Here is a 25085-nt window from a genome sequence, read left to right on the forward strand (position 1 = left end):
TGGCAGACGCCTCAACCATCTACTGTTTATGGATGATTTGAAAATATTCGGTAGAAATGAAAAGAGAATGGAGAGACTGGTAGAATTTGTGGGGACATACTCAGAAGACATTGGGGTGGTGTTTGGGATTAGTAAATGCGCGGTGCTGGTGATGAAAAAAGGAGTAAAGGTTCATTCGAATGGAATAGTGCTGCCAAATGGAGAAATCATGAAATAAATAGAAGATACAGGATATAAGTATTTGGGAGTATTAGAGGGTGTAGGCATTATGAACAGAGAAATGAAGGAAAAAGTCAGGGAGGAGAATCTTAGAAGAGTGAAACTAATTGCAAAGTCGAAAATGTATGGAGGAAACCTAATGAAAGCAGTAAATGCATGGGCAGTCAGTGTTTTAAGATACAGTGCGGGAATTTTAGAATGGTCTGACAAGGATTTGCATGACATGGGTATCAAAACAAGAAAAGTTTTAGCAATGTTTGGTATATTTCACATTCGAAGTAGTGTAGCAAGGCTGTATCGAAAGAGGAAAGACGGTGGGAGAGGATTGAAAAGTGTAAAAGATTGTGTTAGAGCCGAGGAGATGTCGTTGACGGAACATGTGGTTAGAAGTGAGGAGTGGATGCTTAAGGTTGTTGCCAATGAAGTAGAGGTATGTGAGAATAAGGCTGATTATGTGAAACGTATGGATAGAGAAAGGGCAGAGGAACTGGATAGGAAGAAAATGCATGGAAGGACCTTCCAGACTATAGCAGAAGGGGCTGATGAAAGATGATGGCAATGGCTTAGAGCTGGGTATCTGGCTAAGAGTACTGAAACTTTTGTTTGTACAGCACAAGAGCAGGCATTAGGAACACGATTGTTCAAAAAAGTGGTTCTAGGAGAGGAATTTGCTGCAGAATGCCGGATTTGTGGTAAGACCTCAGTAAATTGCGCACCTTGCAGCAGGGTGTAGTGGACTGACCCAGAGAGAGTACCACAAAAGACACGATCGCATGGGACTCCAGATATATTGGGAGGTCTGTAAGAAGGTTGGGGGAAGTGTGCTGGAAAGTGATTTGAGGAGGTGCCTGATGAAGTGAGAACAAGTAAGGACGGAAATGTAGAGGTATGGTGGGACAAAAGTGTCATAACGACCAAGTAATTGGAACATAATCGCCCGGATTTGGTCGTCATTGACAAGGTTTCAAGAAACTGGCATATTGTAGACTTCTCAGTACCCTGGGACGGGAATGTGGGAGAGAAGGAGAACGAGAAGTGGAGCAATTATGCTATATTGGCCTTGGAGATAAAGCGTATACACGGGGTTAAAACACAAATAATTCCAATCATAGTAGGTACGTTAGGAGTAGTATCAAGTCGTCTGGAAGGACAATTGAAAAAACTATGAATCCCCGATGTTTTAGGCGGCCTTCAGACTTCTGCTATTGTAAGTACCACCAATGTCCTTAGGAAAACCTTTGATCTTTAAAGCTTCTGGTTTGGGATCGCGATTGAGGGAAATCCTTTGGAAATGAATCCCATCCCTTTCCAGGGAGACGTTGATAAACGAAATCAGAATTTTTAGTAGTAGTAGTAGTAGTAGTAGTAGTAGTAGTAGTAGTAGTAGAAGAAAAAGAAGAAGAAGAAGAAGAAGAAGAAGATTTGGGAACACTTGATTTATCCTAAAATCAGTGCCCATTGTAAAAACGCAATACCGATTAATGTCATGATGACAGAAGCATGTTGGAGATTTTGCTATAAACTATCCGCAGGGTAATGTGATACATATAATTTACAAGGATTTTAGGCACGGGGTGAAGAAAAAGTGAACACAAATGAATTGTTTTAGATGAGGATTGATTATTCGGATTATTTGGGTTCTTTGGACTACTGTTCTCATCTTGGTTGTTATTCGTACAACGTTTCGGTCGGGGGTCAAATCGACCAAAACGTTATGAAAATAACACTCAAGATGAGAACAGTAGTCCGAAGAACCCAAATAATACAAATAACGGATGTGCAGACAATGGTCGTCTTTTCTAAACTTTATTTTATCCTAAGTAATAGAAGAGAATGAACTTCTCTGATTGTTGATATTTTCGTTTGCTTGATTTTATTGGGTCCTGACCACACATGCATGCAACGGCAGCATTATGTTGAAAACGCCAGTCCGTCATCATTTCAGGAAAAGGGCGTGAAATTTAGAGTCCAATGGATCGCTTTCTGCTGAAGCGGAAAGTTTCGAAGATAATACGCGTTCGGTCACGCTATCAAATCGAGATCTTCTTAAACTTCTTGAGCTGTTGTGTTTGCGGGTGGGGACATTGAGTGCAAGCCGCTCTTCTTCTTCTTCTTCTTCTTCTTCTTCTTCTTCTTCTTCTTCTTCTCTCTCTCTCACTCTCACTCTCTCTCTCTCTCTCTTTCTCTCACTCTCACTCACACACACACATTCCCTAGTTCTATCCGTCGTTTTCATTTTCTTTCTCTCACACTCGTCATTTCTTTCTTGTTTTTTCTTTCTTTCTTTCATTTCTCTTTTATTATCTTTCCATCCTCTCTCTCTCTCTCTCTCTCTCTCTCTCTCTCTATCTATCTATCTATCTATCTATTCCATATTTCATAAACCTTTATAGATTCGTAGAGTGTCTATAACAACACTATTAAAACACAATAGTACGAAACTCATTTATCTTTTCATAATGTGAGCTGTCATCATTCTATGTGAAATTCACCTTGCTCAAGTGGTTAATAACTTTTGATTGGCAACAGACTGATCGGTCTGCACTGAAATACAGAGGATTTTTAAATGCTGGGCAGATCAATAAGGTTTTCCAAATAAATTAAATGAAACTCTTAAACAACGATTGTATACTTTTGTTAGAAATGGAACATGTTCCGATAGCAGCTTTTTAAGAGCAATGACTGGAATGTTGTCATATTTGCATTGAGGTCTGTGAAAAGTTTGCCGTCATCCCAAATCGATATTTGTAGATAACAAAGAGTATTTTCAGTCACAGGGAGGGAGGCGGCCTTGACTTGAAGAGTTCTTTGCGAGAGGTTTGGCTATATCTAATACTGAGATAACCTTAGTGATGGTGGGAATATATGTTCAACATCTGATTGTTTTTTTCCAAAAATCTTGAGAACAATTCTGGTTTTAACAGGTTTCACATTTCCTATAACCTATTTACAGCAGATGTGGGCAATTTTAAAGGCAGCTTTTAGTTCAGGGCATCTATTTATTGATAAAGATAAAAATAATGGTTTCTATTAGCTATTGGCAATACATACATACATACATATATAATGTATATATAATGGCAGCAAATTCGTTTTCGAACGTTGCCATTACTTGATATAGCACATATAAAAAAACATATACAGAGACATAAAAACAAATCAGTGTTGGGCCGCACGAAGGTGGCTTTTAAGCCCTGCCAAACTCTGGCATTCTTTGGCACACATTGTTGAGACATGTGCGCCACTAGCAGCACGTTCTTGATGGTCACTTCTATGTATGAGCAAATGCCGCTTCAAACCGCCTGCTGTTTTGCACGTCCGCCCGCAGTTGACACAGGTTAGAGCTGGCAACACAAAACTCTTTGTGGCCCACTGCGCTGATGAGTAGTCTGGTGGCTTATCAGCTCAGTTCTGCTCAGACATAATCATCCGCACACCTCACACTGCAGACCGATTTGGCGCCCCCGCCCATCCACTGCCTTTCACCCTCCCTTTCCGGATATCACGTTTCAGTCGCTAATACTGGGTTCGATCAGCCTCAAACGTTCTCACACCTCCCCACAAGGTCCTTCTCTACTCTCCACGATCCAAAGCAAGACTCTCCCAGGTTCTTTCATCTATTTCAAATTTTTTAAGGTGGATCTCAAACAATCCTTGAATCTCATTTTAGGCTTTTGAGCCAGACGTCTTCCCTCGGCGAGCTCGCCATAAACGAGTTGTTTGGGAAGTCGACTGTCTGACATCCTCACTACATGTCCACGTCATCTCAGTCTATGTTTGATAATGTGAGCTTCAATGCTTAGGCATTCAAGAACCTCATCTGGTGAAATCGCTCGAGACGTCTCATACATACATACATACATACATACATACATACATACATACATGATGATTGCAACATACATACATGATGATTGCAACATACATACATGATGATTGCCACTCCCTCAGACACTGAAAGTTCATGAGCCGAAAATGACTTTAGTCCTGCCGGCGAATTCACACGCTCAAGCAGACATGACACTGAAGACGGTCACTGGTATACATACATATATATATGTATACACGCATACGTACATATATACACATACATACACATACACACATACATATAACACACACATATACATACATACACAATACATAATATACATACATACACATACATACATACATACACAATACATAATACACATACATACACATACATATGCATACATAAACATACACAAGACGGTCATTAGCGTACATACAAATTTATATATGTAAACGAAATTATACATATATACACATACACACATACATATTTGTAAACATACACACATATATACATATATACAAACACAATGCATAATACACATACAAACATATACATACACACATGCATACATACACATATACATACATATACATACACACACATATACAAATACATATACATATATACATACATATACACATACGTACACATATGCACATATATATGCATACACTTACCTACATATGCATACACATACATATATGCACTCATACACATACACACATACATGCACATACATACACACATATATACGCATACATACACATACACATATACATGCATACATATACATACATACACGCATATATATACATACACACACATGCATATATACACATACATACAAACAATATACATACGTATATACATACATACACAAACACATATACACATATATATATACATACAAATAGACATAGATATACACACATATACATACACATGTACATAAACATACATACACCTATACATACATATATACATATATACATATAATGATGGCAGATCAATTATTACATGCTCCCAGCATTTCAGGCCTACACGCGTCACAAATTTTCCATCGCCATAGAACCCTTTTTTTATAGAACTGAGGGAATATCTATACAAAGATGATGCTACAGAGTTTTAGCTTTGTACGACCGCTAAATTTCTCTCTCGGTTCAAAATGTTGACATCCAGCAACAAGCAAGAGGAAGACAGCCAGCAACAAGTCAAACTGCAGACCAGCTTAATGCAGGTACTGGTCTCCTGCTTTATGTTTTTTTTTTTTAATCAGAAATTTGCTTTTTCTAGAGGAGTTGCCTTCGCCACGGCTTACGGGAGCCTTCTCAACCCCACATACACATGGAAATAAACACATGCGTACATACAGATGTACGACAACATACATATGCATGTGCACACACATGCAAACATAATCACGTAGAGGCACACATATACGCATATACATACGTACACACACATATATATGTAAAATATACATGAAGGAATATTCCAAAAGTCATAAATAGTAAGTGAACAGCGGCTGGACCGTTTTTGTCCCTTTTCCTTCCTGATCTTTTTCCTCCTTCCTTTTTTTTAAGTAAAGTTTGTTTTAGACTCACACTTCTGCACTACATGATAATGATGATGATGATGATGATGATGATGATGATGATGATGATGATGATGATGATGATGATGTTGACAAATTCAAACATAATTTTCCGAATAAATCAACGTACGAATCGACGAGAACGACAATCCAACTGATATGAATATAAGATGCTTGGACTTTTTTTTTAATAAAAAGTTTGTTTTAGACTCACACTTCTGCAGTACATGATAATGATATTGACAAATTCACACATAATTTTCCGAATAAATCAACGTACGAATCGACGAGAACAACAATCCAACTGATATGAATTAAAGACGCTTGGAATTTTTTTTTAAATAAAAAGTTTATTTTAGACTCACACTTCTGCATGCATACATATATATATATATATATATATGTATATATATATATATATATATATATATATATATATATATATATATATATATTCAGGATAAAGATTAATAATTGTAAATTATGAATCAATTTCAAAGGGAGAAACAAAACAAAATCAAAACGAAATAACTGATTCATCATTTACAATTATTAATCTTTATCCTCAATATTAATATAGCTCTAGGATAAATATACTTATTGAGCTTATTATATATTATGCTCCTTTAAAGTATTAATACATTAAATGAAACTTTTCTCTTCTAGACTTCCGTTCTAATTCCCTCTATAAATCTATATATCTATAAAAGTGAAAGTGTCTGTCTGTGTGTGTACATTTCCCTACGCAATAACTCTGTTATTTTTTAGTCTACAGACTCGAAATTTGATATAAAGTTTACTGAGATTTGAGAAAATCGATGTGATTTGTTTTCGGCCAGAAATTTGGCTGTTAAGAGGTTAAAATTCTACCATTTGACCTTTGAGGACTTTACCAAACTCCTCCGACAATTTTGGGTCTAAACACTTTAAATTTTAGATATAGTTTCCTTGGACATGGATCTAACTTAATAACTGGATTTGATCCCAAAACAGTAAATGTTAAGGGGTTATAATAGGGGTCAAAGTTAAAAAAATTGACCTTTTTTTCGCTCAGCATATACATCCAAAAACCCGGGCAACGCTAGTCACCCATGCTAGTATATCTATAAAAGTGAACATGTCCGTGTATCTGTCTGTCTGTGTATCTGTCTGTGTGTCTGTGTGTGTACATTTCACTACGCAATAACTCTGTCAATTTTAAGTCTACAGACTCGAAATTTGATATACAGGGTACTGAGATTTGGGAAATTCGATGTGATCGGTTTTTGATCAGAAATTTGGCAATTAAGGGGTCAAAGTTCAACGATTTGGCCTTTGAGAACTCTACCAAACTCGTCCGATAATTTTGGGTCTAAACACTTTAAATTTTAGATATAGTTTCCTTGGACATGGATCTAACTTAATAACTTAATTTGAGCCCAAAACAACAATTTTAAGGGGTTATAATAGGGGCCACAGTTAAAAAAATTGACCGCTTTTTTTTTTTTTTTTTGCTCAACATACACCTCCAAATACACGGGCAACGCAGGGATGCTAGTACATCTATAAAAGTGAAGGTGTCTGTGTATCTGTCTGTCTGTCTGTCTGTCTGTCTGTGTACATTTCCCTAAGCAATAACTCTGTCAATTTAAAGTCTACAGGGTGGAAATTTGATATAAAGTGTACTGAGATTTGGGAAAATCTATGTGATCGGTTTTCAGCTAGAAATTTGGTGATTAATGGGTCAAAGTTCAACGATTTGGCCTTTGAGAACTTTGCCAAACTTCTCCGACAATTTTGGGTTTATACACTTGAAATTTTACATATAGTTTCCTTGGACATGAATCTAACTTAATAACTTGATTTGAGCCCAAAACAATAAATTTTAAGGGGTCATAATAGGGGTCAAATTAAAAACAAAATGCCCTTCTTTTTTTTTTAACATACACCTCCAAATACCCGGGCAACGCCGGTCTGAAATGCTAGTAAAACTATAAAAGTGAACGTGTCTGTCTGTCTGTGTGTCTGTGTACATTTCCCTACGCAATAACTCTGTCAATTTTTAGTCTACAGACTCGAAATTTGATATAAAGTGTATTGAGATTTTGGAAAATCTTTGTAATCGTTTTCGGCCAGAAATTTGTCTGTTAAGGGGACAAAGTTCAATGATTTGACCTTTGAGAACTTTACCAAACTCCTTCGCCAATTTTGGGTCTAAACACTTTAAATTTTAGATATGGGTTCCTTGGACATGGCTCTAACTTAATAACTTGATTTGAGTCCAAAACAATGAATTTTAAGGAGCCATAATAGGGGTAAAAAAAAAATTTAATTTATCCTTTTTTTTTTTTTCAATGCTGATGTTATTCGTTTAAAAATCGTTCCATCATTTTGTACGCAACGAGTGAGCACTCTGCGAAAACAGGTGCTGGAATAGGAAATGGTTAAAAGCCACAAAGTTTACGGATTTTATTCATCCTGATGTTATTTGGGCTGGCCCGCTGCTGCTGTGGCTGCTAATGAGAGTGATCTTCAATAAACGATCCTTTCTCTCTGCTTTTTTTTTTTTTTTTAATGTCTGTGTTTTGACAGCACGACCTTTTATTCAAATAAACATTTACTACTCGTTTCGAAACAACTGACACATCACACATTCCATATTATCACATTGTTTTGACAGAGAAATAAACTTATACAACAAACTCGAGTAGCAAATCGCATCCGACATGATCCATTATCTGACAGATCGTAATACCAAAATAAAAACCATCGTAACTTAAAGATGGCGCAACCATTTTTACTGTGCGTAAGAATCTGTTTTATAAATAGGAAAACAGTTTTATTTTCGGTAAAAAAGATATATTCTACAGGGTGGAACGAAAGAATTGTCGCCCTAGAAAAGACGATATTATTCCATTTCCATTTAATGAAAACCATTTATTTATTTATTTTGGTTTTGTTTGTTTTGTTTTGTTTCGTTTTGGGATTTTTTTTTTTTTTTTTTGTATTTTTGTTGTTTTTTTTTTTGTTTTTTTTTGTTTTTTTTTGCAGACCATCTACTAGCTGGCTAGTTGTGTACAAATCCCAAGAACGATAGGAGCCTTTTATCATGACTGAAAGTGACACAATGTTCAAGAAGCAAGATCGGAGATGCGCCGCTGTACCACTCATGCTCTCTACCAAGCCAGGTTATGACAACAGGATAATTTCTAGCACCCTCAAAATGCAAATCTGGACGGTTCAACGCTTGAGGACAAAGCTCAATGAAGTTTCCAGTCACAGTTATGGTCTGCCAGGACCAGGTGCACAGCAGCCATAACCATTGCTGGATTGCTACGACTAATAGGGGTATACTCAGGGTGATGAAAACAAAGTTTCCAGCCACAGTTATGGTCTTTGGTGTAGTTTCAAGTGAGGGCCAAAACATGCCACCTCACATCTTTGAAGTCGACTTGAAAGTCAACACCAAAGTGTACTTGGATGTGCTGAAGAGTGTGGTGATCCCATTGTGCAGGTGGCTGCTGGCAGATCCTGGGTGTGTCAGCAGGACTCAGCGTTGACCCACAAGTTCCAAGAGACTCAGGCTTGGCTTCAGAAGGAGTGCTATGACCCTTCTCTTACTGACCCCCTTCTCCTCCCCCAACTGAACCCGCTGAACTACTTTGGTCATACATCGAGAACATCACCTCCCACAACATCACAGCCAGCCTAATCGCCACCATCTCTCGAGTGTTCGCTTGTTGAAAAGACATGCTCCCAGTTCCGGACTCGTATTCAGGCAGTGATTTAGGCTGAAGACAATTACATTAAATAGATGTTAGCTCTACTAAATAATCAAGTTACCTGAATTGATTATTTTTTCAATAAACGTTTAAAAATAACGCCATAGTGTTGACATTTTCTATCATATCGTTCCATCGTATATTTGAAATCATGTAATGCCTGAATCACTGCAATGCTATGATTACGAACAGAATCTGTTGTCGCCATAGTAGTTTTTGCGCATCATTCATTTCAAATGAATCAGATAATTTTTTGGTTTTTACTCTTTTTTGCCCCAAACAAAGAGTATTGCCTCTTGATATGTAAGAGGTTGCTATTTGGGATCGTGTCTCGCAGTATTGTGGGGAGTTGACTAGCAAGATGTCTCTTCACATTGTATTTAAACTTTTGCGTCTTAGTACAGTCAGAGAAATAGGAAATAGGGGAGGGGGTTTAAAGTCTTGTAGTCTGAGAGAAGAAGCTATTAAAATAGAATGCTTCCCAGCATTTACGAAGAACAGTGAAGGGTGGGATTTTGCTGCTTTTCAGGTTGAACGTCAAGGAGGAAAAAGTGCTATTTGTAAAATAGGCACAGGGATGCAGCATTGTGGCAATGGGATGGCGGTTGGAGCCTGGCAAATAGCACGATACCTATTAGATTGGAGACTCTTTTTTGAACTCTGTATAAAAGTTGACATTCGTTTTCCCATGAGTTTGAATTCTTATGGAAGGGACCACGTGAAGGTTGCCAATATCTCTAAGTGAAACTGTTTCTGTTGAACTAACTGGATTCGAACTTGATACACCCAGGTTGTCAGTCCGAGTCGTTAATTACTTAGCCATCGTCTCCTTGCTGCTACTGTGATACGTGATTATTAGGGCTGTGGCAAGAGAATATTCTTATTATTGTCTTGATTCTCGAGTATATATCCGACACAATTAGACACAGTTAATCAATCGAGGACCACATCACTCTATCAAAAACATATAAGATATAAACTGGTAATATTAATGGTAAAATATACATTTGTAATACAATTTTTATAGGAACATCTTTTTACCGAAGATTAAAAAACAAATACTTCATTCTCTAACAGATTGTTATGCATATGGTCTTCCTTGAGGTGTATTAAATGGAAAACGTGATTTGACTTTTTTATTTTCTGTAATACGGTTAGTCTGATTATGCAGTGTCATAACTCTCAAAAAGGTGTGTTCAGATCAAAATGCAAATTCTGCAGTGTTTTGAAGGGGGGGGGAGATGTGCGTGCTATTATTTTAAACATTTTGAAAGACTCTCTTTTAGTTCTAGAGTCATTGCTTTAAGGAGAGAAATTAGTTGTAAACCCGTTACTTTCTTGAATTGTTTTTTATCATTTTTTTAATGGCTGAAATAGTAGAGTGGGCTATATACTCTAGCCTTCGTAAGACAACTAATCTAGAAGAAGAAAAACTTCGAAATTATACTAATACTTCTCTGCTTAATCCAGCATTGTCTTCGATTTGTCTTAGTCACTGGAATTAAACAATTCTAGAACAAGAGAAATGAGTTTGTGCACACAACTTTTGCTTCATTATGAACTTTTCATCCCACAGCATTCAACCTTTCAGATGCAGTGTATTGTCTCTCAAGGCAGAAAAGGCCTATAAAACCTATATATCTCCTCGACATTTATTTTCATATAATGTCCGATCGATATTTTATAGAATATCAACAGATAATAATATTCAATAGAATGAGAACGTTCATTTTCAAAGTAAATGAGTAATGTGCGTGTGTGAAAAAAGACAAAAGGAAAAAATTAAACACATAAATAAATTATCCAAAACGAGAGCTCTACCAGCTTCACTCAGGTCAATGGATGTCTACAGAAAAAAAAAAAAAACAATATAAAGATGTTCGTTCGGATCAACGAACATTTTTACTTTGTAAAACTTTCGTTTTGATAATTTATTCATGTGTTTATCTTTTTTCCTTTTGTCTTTTTCATGCACCCTGTCTCCACGGCATTTTATGCTATATATATAATTAAATTAATTAAATCTAAAATTAATTTACAGAAAAGAGCAACAGTTTTACACCATTTTAATGTCACTTTATAATAATTAAAATTTTATGCTATATATATAATTAAATTAATTAAATCTAAAATTAATTTACAGAAAAGAGCAACAGTTTTACACCATTTTAATGTCACTTTATAATAATTAAAATGACCATATTAAACTTTATGTGCTGAATCCTTATTCATATTCGGATCTAAATAGCTCAAATTCAAAGCTTTAAACAATCTTAAGCAGAAATTAAAATTTGAGAAATCTTATTTAATTGGTGACCACGGATCAAATTTAATGCTAATCTGAAATATTTGAATTTTCAACTGTCCAAAATACTCCAAAGACACTAAAATTTGGTGAACATTTTTTTATTGTTAAAATTTCACAAAACTCGACAGTGTCTGAATTTTCACAAAATATGCCCTTCTCTCTTTGTACACGTGGCACAAAACTAAAGTAAATTAAATATAAACCACATTACTCATCCTTACGTCCAGCAACTATGTTTGAAAATTCAAACTGATCGATTAATTGTTTAGAAGTTCTTCCCTTAAACTTAATATCGAACTCTCAATTCTTTTATTTCGTTTTTATTTATATAACATATTATATAGGCAACAATCACAGTTTTTTTTTATTTATATAACATATTATATAGCCAACAATCACAGTTTTTTTTATTTATATAACATATTATATAGCCAACAATCACAGTTTTTTTTATTTATATAACATATTATATAGCCAACAATCAAAGTTTTTTTTATTTATATAACATATTATATAGCCAACAATCACAGTTTTTTTTATTTATATAAAATATTATATAGCCAACAATCACAGTTTTTTTTATTTATATAACATATTATATAGCCAACAATCACAGTTTTTTTATTTATATAACATATTATATAGCCAACAATCACAGTTTTTTTATTTATATAACATATTATATAGCCAACAATCACAGTTTTTTTTATTTATATAACATATTATATAGCCAACAATCACAGTTTTTTTATTTATATAACATATTATATAGCCAACAATCACAGTTTTTTATATTTATATAACATATTATATAGCCAACAATCACAGTTTTTTTATTTATATAACATATTATATAGCCAACAATCACATTTTTTATATTTATATAACATATTATATAGCCAACAATCACAGTTTTTTTTATTTATATAACATATTATATAGCCAACAATCACAGTTTTTTTTTTATTATATAACATATTATATAGCCAACAATCACAGTTTTTTTTTATTTATATAACATATTATATAGCCAACAATCACAGTTTTTTTTTTATTTATATAACGTATTATATAGCCAACAATCACAGTTTTTTATTGATATAACATATTATATAGCCAACAATCACAGTTTTTTTATTTATATAACATATTATATGAACAACAATCACAGTTTTGTTTATTTATATAACATATTATATAGCCAACAATCACAGTTTTTTTATTTATATAACATATTATATAGCCAACAATCACAGTTTTTTTTATTTATATAACATATTATATAGCCAACAATCACAGTTTTTTTATTGATATAACATATTATATAGCCAACAATCACAGTTTTTTTTTATTTATATAACATATTATATAGCCAACAATCACAGTTTTTTTATTTATATAACATATTATATAGCCAACAATCACAGTTTTTTTTATTAATATAACATATTATATAGCCAACAATCACAGTTTTTTTTTATTTATATAACATATTATATAGCCAACAATCACAGTTTTTTTTATTTATATAACATATTATATAGCCAACAATCACATTTTTTTTATTTATATAACATATTATATAGCCAACAATCACAGTTTTTTATATAACATATTATATAGCCAACAATCACAGTTTTTTTATTTATATAACATATTATATAGCCAACAATCACAGTTTTTTTTTATTTATATAACATATTATATAGCCAACAATCACAGTTTTTTTTTCATTCATATATCATATTATATAGCCAACAATCACAGTTGTTTTTATTTATATAACATATTATATAGCCAACAATCGCAGTTTTTTTTTATTTATATAAGATATTATATAGCCAACAATCACAGTTTTTTTTTATTTATATAACATATTATATAGCCAGCAATCACAGTTTTTTTATTTATATAACATATTATATAGCCAACAATCAGAGTTTTTCTTATATAACATATTATATAGCCAACAATCACAGTTTTTTTTATATAACATATAATATAGCCAACAATCACAGTTTTTTTATTCATATAAAATATTATATAGCCAACAATCACAGTTCTTTTTATTTATATAACATATAATATAACCAACAATCACAGATTTTTTATTTATATAACATACTATATAGCCAACAATCACAGTTTTTTTATTTATATAACATATTATATAGCCAACAATCACAGTTTTTTTTATTTATATAACATATTATATAGCCAACAATCACAGTTTTTTTTATTTATATAGCCAACAATCACAGTTTTTTTTTATTTATATAACATATTATATAGCCAACAATCACAGATCTTTATTTATATAACATATTATATAGCCAACAATCACAGTTTTTTTTATTTATATAACATATTATATAGCCAACAATCACAGTTTTTTTTTATTTATATAACATATTATATAGCCAACAATCACCGTTTTTTTATTTATATAACATATTATATAGCCAACAATTACAGTTTTTTTATTTATATAACATATTATATAGCAAACAATCACATTTTTTTTATTTATATACCATATTATATGAACAACAATCACAGTTTTTTTTTGTTTATATAACATATTATATAGCCAACAATCACAGTTTTTTTATTTATATAACATATTATATAGCTAACAATCACAGTTTTTTTTATTTATATAACATATTATATAGCCAACAATCACAGTTTTTTTTATTTATATAACATATTATATAGCCAACAATCACATTTTTTTTATTTATATAACGTATTATATAGCTAACAATCACAGTTTTTTTTATTGATATAACATATTATATAGCCAACAATCACAGTTTTGTTTATTTATATAACATATTATATAACCAACAATCACAGTTCTGTTTATTTATATAACATATTATATAGCCAACAATCACAGTTCTTTTTATTTATATAACATATAATATAGCCAACAATCACAGTTTTTTTATTTATATAACATACTATATAGCCAACAATCACAGTTTTTTATTTATATAACATATATAGCCAACAATCACAGTTTTTTTTTATTTATATAACATATTATATAGCCAACAATCACAGTTTTTTTTTATTTATATAACATATTATATAGCCAACAATCACAGTTTTTTATTTATATAACATATTATATAGCCAACAATCACAGTTTTTTTTTATTTATATAACATATTATATAGCCAACAATCACATTTTTTATATTTATATAACATATTATATAGCCAACAATCACAGTTTTTTTTATTTATATAACATATTATATAGCCAACAATCACAGTTTTTTATTTATATAACATATTATATAGCAAACAATCACAGTTTTTTTATTTATATAACATATTATATAGCCAACAATCACAGTTTTTTTTATTTATATAACATATTATATAGCCAACAATCACAGTTTTTTTTATTTATATAACATATAATATAGCCAACAATCACAGTTTTTTTTATTTATATAAAATATTATATAGCCAACAATCACATTTTTTTTATTTATATAACATATTATATAGCCAACAATCACAGTTTTTTTATTTATATAACATATTATATAGCTAACAATCACAGTTTTTTTATTTATATAACATATTATATAGCTAACAATCACAGTTTTTTTATTTATATAACATATTATATAGCCAACAATCACAGTTTTTTTATTTATATAACATATTATATAGCCAACAATCACAGTTTTTTTTTATTTATATAACGTATTATATAGCCAACAATCACAGTTTTTTATTGATATAACATATTATATAGCCAACAATCACAGTTTTTTTATTTATATAACATATTATATAACCAACAATCACAGTTTTGTTTATTTATATAACATATTATATAGCCAACAATCACAGTTTTTTTATTTATATAACATATTATATAGCCAACAATCACAGTTTTTTTTATTTATATAACATATTATATAGCCAACAATCACAGTTTTTTTTATTGATATAACATATTATATAGCCAACAATCACAGTTTTTTTTTATTTATATAACATATTATATGCCAACAATCACAGTTTTTTTTATTTATATAACATATTATATAGCCAACAATCACAGTTTTTTTTTTAATATAACATATTATATAGCCAACAATCACAGTTTTTTTTTATTTATATAACATATTATATAGCCAACAATCACAGTTTTTTTTATTTATATAACATATTATATAGCCAACAATCACATTTTTTTTTATTTATATAACATATTATATAGCCAACAATCACAGTTTTTTTTATTTATATAACATATTATATAGCCAACAATCACAGTTTTTTTTTACCTTGTGTCTACGTCATCGTGTCAACAGTCGTGTGCTTTAATAAAAAAACTTTTCATATTTGATGTACCAACAAATGTAGTTAGACACACAAAAAAACATTTATATAAATGTACATTAGTATGTATTAACGACACCGATTGAAAATGTGGGTGTGCCAGGTTCAAATTCAGTTCCTTCCACAGAAACACTTTCATTATACTCACATTTGACCTTGTGTATAACCTCAGCGATTGAGTTCTTGCTTACATAGTCAATGCGAACAGATGCTGGACCCCCACACTACACTCTGATTGGTTGAAATCTGCTATTAGCAATCAATCTAAGCTTAAAACCTCTGGTGAGAAATGGAGGATGAAAGTGAAAAGCAAAATATTTTCTTCTTCATTTTTTTTCAACAGTTTTGTTTTCTATTAAGACAACAAAACTGTTTAAAAAAAATGAAAAATGAAGATTTTATGCTTTTTGTAGAAGAATAAAAATGCCAACTTTTGCATTTAGATGTCTGAAGGAAAAAAATATGGAGCAGGAAGAACATATCAATCTCTGAAATTAAAACTTTACAATGCATAAATAGTTCCTATTGCAGCATATGCAAGTGAAACATGGACTATACTAATAGAGGTAGTATAGTCCATGTTTAGAGCTCTATGTCTTTAAAATGAAATATTTCAGAAATATGGTTGGAGTAACTTTATAAGATTGAAAAAGAAACGCAAATATCAGAAAGAGTATTCATATTAACAGATTCATCAACGATATTTAAGAAATTAACATGGTTTGAACATGTTTCTCGGATATTAAGCTCTAACGACCTAAAGAAATGACATCAGAAAGATTTCATTCAAAAACGATCAAGAACACTACCACTAAAGAGAGAGGTTTGCCAGAATAGGGTAGAGATTGATATGTCGCTCTTGAAAGTTAAGACTGATCCAAAACCGTGATACGTAGCCGAGTTTTGTTGTAAGCATGTGGCGAAGCTCTCTAGAGTATGCACATACGCCAAGTCTTTTCTAACGGTTGGTGTAAAAATTGCAAGAAAGTAACAATAATAATGAAATGGAATGAAGAGTATGTGAATATTAAGAACACTTACTGTCATTCAGATTCTAGGGAAGCCACTATAATGGTTGGTTTAAGAACTCTAAATTATAATGATAATAATAATAACATATTACTAATGGACATTTAGTATCTGTCTGAAGTTGAAACAATACTAATACTTCTATATGTTATTTTTAGTGCTCAATTCAGGGGAAAGGTTAGTGTAGAATGCTATCCGCCTAGATATTATTTTTTCTTGGGGGTGGGGACAGGTAATGTAGCATATGTCCATCATGAGACCATTCTCCATTTTTAGAGCAAGATAGTGTTGAAGTGGGAAATTGTCACAATTGGCTGCTCATTAGCAAACTTAACACTTATATACTAAAAAAATATCTATTTCACAACTACCATCGCTACTTTCACTACTACTACCACTATTACTACTAATTCTTCTTCTACTATTAATACTACTAATACTAATACTAATACTAATACTAATAATATTTAAGTATAGTTAACAATTATAACTATCTGTTAATGTTTAGATTGGAGAAGAGAGTTTGCACATTAATTTTATGTTGATCATATTTTAACATTTTTATCTCGATTTCGTGGTTTGTCAATGGGACAAGAAAAAGAGTCGTTTTAACCCTGACCATTTCAATGAGTTATTTTGAAAACGAGGATCTTTTTCTTCTTCTTAACGTAGCAAACAAATCTCCCTTCTCATCTGAACAAGTATATTTTTTTCAACAAAACTAATGTCATAATCTCAAAAGTTTATGCCGAAAAATTAAAAAAGTTTCCATAATAAAACGTACCACATCGTACACGACCGCCAATTAACGTTATTCCACTATTTAAAATCTTACTTCGTTTCATTTCATTATAAGATATAAATTATGTGACTTTTTCAGATTATAAATATATATTCAATCCTTGGCCGATTTCCTCCTCTTGAATTTGGCTGTATTTTTAATTTTGAATAACATCGCCCCACAAACAGAGCTAGTGATAGTTACTGCCGAACACCCCAAGCAGTAAGTGAGGGAAAGCAAGCTATTTGGGGTGGGAGATATGCTGACCTACTTAGTTTAGCTCTTTTTTTTACTCAAAATCTTATAAGAAAAGTGTCATCTTTAACAGTAACAACATACTAAAAAATGTTACTGCGCATGTTTTAATATGTTCAAACTTAACTTACATAAAACGTTCACTATTTTGAAAATCATTATGATTTGAAAACCTTTATCTTTTATAAAATATATAATTTATTGAATAAATGCTGCCATGCGTTAAAATTGCATAACTCTCTAATTTTCACTGATTAAAAAATGAACATTTTTTTTTTGACAAATTATAATATTATAGATTATAGTGTGCGGGGGAGGGGTGCGAGGTAGTAATGTGTCCCTAACGCCAGCAATGTCCAAACTTCAGTTTAGAGTTCACTCTCAATAACTTTGTTGGAATGTAAAACCTCGAAATATGATATCTTAAGTGAAAATGTCAAATATAATTTTTCTTGAAGTCAGCATGTTCTTCCTGCGTACAACAAAAATGTGACTTTCCATTTCAGAGTCAATAGATGCTATTTATTCCACCCACACACAGGTATTACGTCAACACAATTTACAATCTTTATATATATACTAGCTGTACCCTGCCATGCGTTGCCGTGGCTCAAATTGGCACAATGGAAAAAGTTCCAAAATGAGAAAATGCATGTTTCTTATAGGTTTAATTTCCCATTTCGTATGGGTACAGTTTTTGTTGTTCCATTTTTTTAGCTGATATAGAGATTTTTTTGGTTTGGTGACTCTTGAACATGTAACATAAATTGTCCATGTGTATAGCTGAAAGCCAAACAATTGTAAAGATTGATCCCTTAGCTTTGTTGATGGTTATTGCAAATGACAATAAAATTGGAAAATGCAATTTCCTAAAGTGTAATGATGTATCCGGTGGAATCATAGGAATGCATGGAATGAAGATATATTCACATGTGAAAGGTCCTGTTAAGATTGTTGTTTCCATAATATTGTTTATTATTATTTTTTTTTACTGCAAGCCATGTGCCATTGCAAAGCTTGGATTGGTTTATGTTTCACGTGATAATTAATATGCCAATTTTCAGTCGCAATACATGCGGTGGCAACCTGGCAAATCTAGCTGTTGGACAATTAACCACTTTATCTGCTTTCACAACAGCGTCGATGGATTTGACTACCTCACTACGAATTTTACATTGAATAATAGTGTTAAGTTCATGGGCGTCTTTGTATTGAGCTACAAGAATAGCTCGTTCACTCAGTCATGTGAAATTCGTATAATTAATTTGAATATCTGGAAAGATCTTTTGATGTAATAAAATTACAGAAGTTAAGAGTCAAAGAATTTCACCCTTAACTCGGATCAGCCGGCACTTTTCCTTACCCAATTTCCCACAAGTGATGCAAACATTTCTGTGCAGATCGAGCAGTCTGCAACTGGATATGCATATTTTGAGTTAAGTTTAATGTCTTCACATGGCACCAAAAAATAGAGTATGAGGCAAGCGTTTATTTCATCTTCTGGTGTTGATTGAGGAATTGCAGGTAACATTTGTCTAAAATCTCCTGCAAGCAATATTACTGCATTCCCAAATGGTCTGACATTACCACGCAAATCTTGCAAGGATCGACCAAGAGCCTCACGTGATTTTATGCGTGCCATTGTGTATTCATCCCAAACAATAAGTTTGCATTTTTGCAATATTTTTCCCCATACTGGGTGTTTTGGAGATGTTGAACATGAGATTTTTGAAAAAATGAATGTTTAATAGTAGTTTCAAAATAGAATAAGTAGTTCTACTTGGTAGCAAGGTCGCAGGTATTCCGCATGCAGCAAGGATTAAGGCTATGCCATTTTGTTACCGAATTGCTGCCAAAATCAATTTAATTAATTTAATGGTGCTGTTCAAGGTAGCAGTAATTTCCAAATAACTTCTATTCTTACAGTAAGTAAATTAGGTGACTGAAATAGGATTTATCCATGTTTTGACAATGCCTTAGTCACTGTAATTAATTTAGGAGATTAAAATATGATGAGGGATTAGAGATGGACAGATAGAGAGGAAGATATATAGATAGAAAAGAGAAAGTGAGAGGGAAACAGAGAAAGAGAAGGAGATAGAGAGAGAGAGAGAGAGAGAGAGAGAGAGGGGGAGCGAGACAGAGGAAAAGAGAAGGGGGAGAGAGAGGGGGTTAGAGATAAAAAGGGGCTCAAAGAGAGATGGAGAGGGTGATATAGCGAGAAAGGCAGATTGGGAGAGATGGATGGAGAGAGATATTAAGAGAGGAAGAGAAAGGGGGAGAGAAACAGAGGGTGAACTACACTTCACCGTTTATTTCCTCGATAAGTAGACGAGAAATCTTTCGAGATTGAGGCAATTTTTATTTTTGTTAATATCCGCAGTACCCTTTTTTTCAGGAGCGAGATTTTCCACACATTAGAAACCGACCGGGTTATCTGTACTTTCACCTAACAATTGAATAAACAAAAAGATATTGTAAAACTTGAATTTAACGTGAAAATACTATTCTAAATAATAGTATGGTACCATAAGTGCATAAGCGCCACTTTATTTTAAATATTTATTTTCCAAAAGAATTGTTTGAATAAACATGACGTCAACAGCCGGATAAAGTCGAGCGTTGCCAATGTAAAGCTATGTGAAAGAAATTATAAAATAAAATTTTAAATGTAGAAACAAAACAAAAAACCTACCGTTTATTTGTATTTCTTATTAAATATTTGTAGAAAATGTCATTGTTTTTGTCAAATAAATAAATTTTAAGCAATTTTTGCAATAAATAATAGCAGCTTCATTAACTTTTACGACTTGCCCCAGCGTATTATTAAAAACGGCTTTCAGAATACCCCCCCAACCTCCCCATGTTAAGAACGACTATCGAGTGGGGAGGGGTTAGTCTGCAAGCCGTTTTGAACATGAGGAAGTTATGTTGTTTATAATACGCTAGGTTAAGTTGCAAAAATTAACCAGCAACTTCCTTGTTAAAGTATATTTTTGTGTATTTTTTTTAAGTATTTAAACAACAAACAAAACTGCTGTATATATTGCCAAATCCCGGTGAGTAGTTTTTTATTATTATTATTTTGTTATGCCAGGGAGGAACACGTAAAGAAAAAGCGTGAAGGGAAAAAAGATGCAATTTTTTCTATAAAAAAATCAAAATAGGAAAAATAGTATACTTATTGATATGAAAAGGCACTGAATAATCAGAATAATGAAAGAAACCTGATGTATTTCCGGCAAGTAGCCTCGGCTGAAATCGGAACGGAAAGTAGCAATGTCGAAAAAGTTTTTTTAATATGGTAGTATTTTTTACTTTTTAATATTTAAAAACACAGTCAGATTAGATACTATCATTATTACAAAATATAACCACAAACAGACCAATAGTTTTCTAGTTTAGTTAAGCTGAACAAACCAGATGTTCAAAATTTATATATATATATATATATATATATATATATATATATATATATATATATATATATGGTTGTATAGATTTTTTTTACATACGCATCACCACTTATCAAGGCCTAGAGATCACTCTCGAATAAGGGTTAAGACTGTACAGTAGTCAATTGGACAATATAGTAATTGTTAGTAATGGAAATTCGGTAAATTTGGTCACTTAAGTGGAATGGCTCATGAAGAACTTGTTTACGTTGGACTTGAAGACAATCAGATTGTAGTCAGCTGGAAAGCAGGAAAACGGAAGACAGTTCCACAGGCGTGCACTTCTAAGAAAGAAGCTTTGATCATGGAATCTATGTTTAGGTTTAGGCACAGATAAAGAGTGGGGGAAATTATTGATAGTGTTTTCAGCTAGACGGGTGTTTCTTGTGAAAGTTTGGCGAGGGCGGGCATAGATTGAAGCTCAGTCGAGCACTTGCCATGAAAATAACGATAAAGCAGAGACAAACTCACAACATCTCTTCTGGGAGATAGAGGTCGCAGGGAAAAGAAAAGGACATCTCCTACAAGGCTATGAAGTTTATTTTGACTCTATCAAGGTAGGACAAGTCCTTTCTAGTAGTTCCTGCCCAGATGTGGCAACAGTACTCCATCCTTGGACGTACCTGGCTCTTATATAGATAGAGAATTGCATCAGCAGTGAGATATCTACTAGATCGATAGAAAGATCCCACCATTTTTCCAGCAGCTTTGGCAACAGATTTGATGTACGTATTCCATTTAAAATCAGGAGTAAAGGTCAAGCCAAGAAGCTTGTCAAAGCATGAGGCCTCCCCAAAACGAGAGCCATTCATTTCAATTGATGCCAGATGGGGATCAGAGCGTTGATGATGTAAAGATAAAAGTGGTTTTAGATGCATTAAAAGTAACTAGCCACCTCTTTCCCCATTGTACTACGTGCTCAAAATCAGAGGAGAGAGAATCAGAGAGAACTTGGTCGTTTACGGTCTTAGATGTGCTACCATAGATGGTAGTGTCATCAGCTTAAATGTCTACAAATGATGTAAGGATGTGATTTGGAAGATCATTAATGTAGATCAGGAATAGAGTTGAGCTCAGGATGGACTCCTTAGGGACTCCAACATTAATACTGTGAGCTTCTGATTTTCGCCCATCAACTATTACTCTTATGAACCTATCAGAGAGAAATGGATTAATAATTGAGAAGACATTTCCAGCTATACCATAGCTGGAGATCTTGTGAACTAAACCTTTAGCCCTAGAAAGGTTGCCTCTGTCGAGAGATTCACTAATCTTATGAGATATAACTAAGCACATCTGCTGTAGATCTAGCAGTATGGAAACCATATTGTGTGTCACTAAGAAGGTTATTTTTCCGGCTGACTACAATATGGTTGTCTTCAAGTCTAACGTAAATAAGTTCTTGATGAGCCGTTCCATATAAGTTATCAACTTTACCAAATTTTCATTACTAATGATTACTATAATGTCCAATTTCTACTGTACACTCTTTAACCCTTATCCTTGAGTGGCCTCTTGGCCTTGATAATGTGGTGATGCCTATGTAAAAAAAAAAAAAAAAAAAGATGATTGATTACTTCTCTATTTAACACATATTCCAGCAACTTACTTATGATGCATAGGAGACTTATTGGCCTGTACTGAGAGGGAGATGAGCGATCACCTGAATTCTTAAATACAGAGCATACTGATGAGATTTTCTAGGGTGATGGGAAGCAATTCTCCTTAAGACAACATTTAAACAGTTTTATAAGTATGGGCGCTAGTTCTGGTGGAAGTTTTTTGAGTACTATAATTGGAATACTGTCAGGGCCGGTTGCTTTACTGGAATCAAGGTTTTTGATTAGTTTAGCAACATCACATACAGATATTTGTATATCACATAGCGTGTTTTCTGATACAGGAGGAAATATTGGGAGTTAGCGGCCTTAGTCACAAAGGGTAGAATTAGCTGCAAAGTTCTTGGCAAAGAGTTTGGCTTTGTCTGATGCTGACGAGATTACCTCAGATCCATTGATGATAGTTCGGATAGAGCACATGCTTCTGTTCAGGATTCTGTTTGCTATTTGCCAAAACTGGTGGGAACCAAGCCGCTGCTCAGCTACTTTGGACTTGACGGACTGAGCATACAACTCTCTTGCGTTCTTTATTACTTTCTTACAATGGTTGCTGGCAGTCCTTAAAGTGGCTTTAGTTTCCATACGTCTATTATGTTGGAAGCAATGGAAAAAGTGATTTCTGTGTGCAATGACAGCAGCACATTCTGAAGAGAACCATGCCTGGCTTTTAGGTTTTTGCTGGAACATTTTCGAGAGTATAAAACGGTCTATACCTACAATTAACCATTCCATCAGGTCTGATACTATAGAGGGCACATCCTTTTTAAACATGGAATGCAGAGGTAGATCTGATATAAATGTACGGAAGCTATCCCAGTCAGCCATAGAGTATCAATATACTGTAAGATGGAGAGGTACGTCTGAGGACATTATATTTCAGTTTTATCTTAATTGATACTACAGAGTGGTCGGAAAATCCAAGTGGAGACAGAACGGAAACTTGTCATGATGGAGTTTTGGGATTTGTAGACTAGGTCGACAGATTTGCTTAGAGCAGGACAAAGAGGGAAACTAAGAGAGAAAAAGAAACAAAGAAATTAATTTTTTTTTTTTTTTTTGTAGCACATAAGGTAAAGCTGTAACAATTTCCCACTAACATGGCCTCGACAGGCCCCACCAGACATTACTGCATGGTCCAGAATCCATTCACCAAATGGCAGTACAGCAGCTCCAGTACTTTGCACCTAGTGATAGGACAGCCTCCTTAGTGGTTAATCTAAGGTTCGGGTCTCTGACTATCAAGCGGATAACGTCAGCCCAGATAAAACGTTTACCTCCAGCACTCTTACTAGTGACATGGCTACAAGGATAGACATAGAAACAGAAAATTTCCGACATCTCTGACGATTGTTCCTGCAAAATACTGCCAACCTAGAATACAGATTATTCTTCTCCCTTTGTCAGAAATTAAAAAATGAGGACTGAGGGACAAATAAAGAGAAGCAGGAATAACGGGAGCTGCCAATAACGCATCCACAATGCGGTCTCTAATGTCCATTAAAAAAAAAAAAAATTTTTAAGTATTGTACTTAATAAAAGTCTAACTGGTGTGTTTAAGGGAAAGTATGGTGATAGATTGCCCTCTCACGAGCTAAAAATGAATATAATTACCTTATCTATTTATGCAATCAACTTGGTAGATATAATAAGCAATATTTATGGACGAGAAAAGCTATTATTAAGTAAAACAATCAAAAAATAAAAATATAAATTAAATACTGAAATAAAATGTAGTTATTAACATTTGAATCTAAAAAGATAAAAATTAGAATCAATATAGCAACGACCTATCTCGAAAGAGTTCCACCTCCAAAATGCAAACTGTAGAAGGGAAATTAGCTTTAAAAACATCAGCGTTCCAAAGACATTCTTTT

This window comes from Euprymna scolopes, chromosome 27 (assembly GCF_053919585.1).
Source record: "Euprymna scolopes isolate OS-2025 chromosome 27, ASM5391958v1, whole genome shotgun sequence".
Taxonomy (NCBI): domain Eukaryota; kingdom Metazoa; phylum Mollusca; class Cephalopoda; order Sepiida; family Sepiolidae; genus Euprymna; species Euprymna scolopes.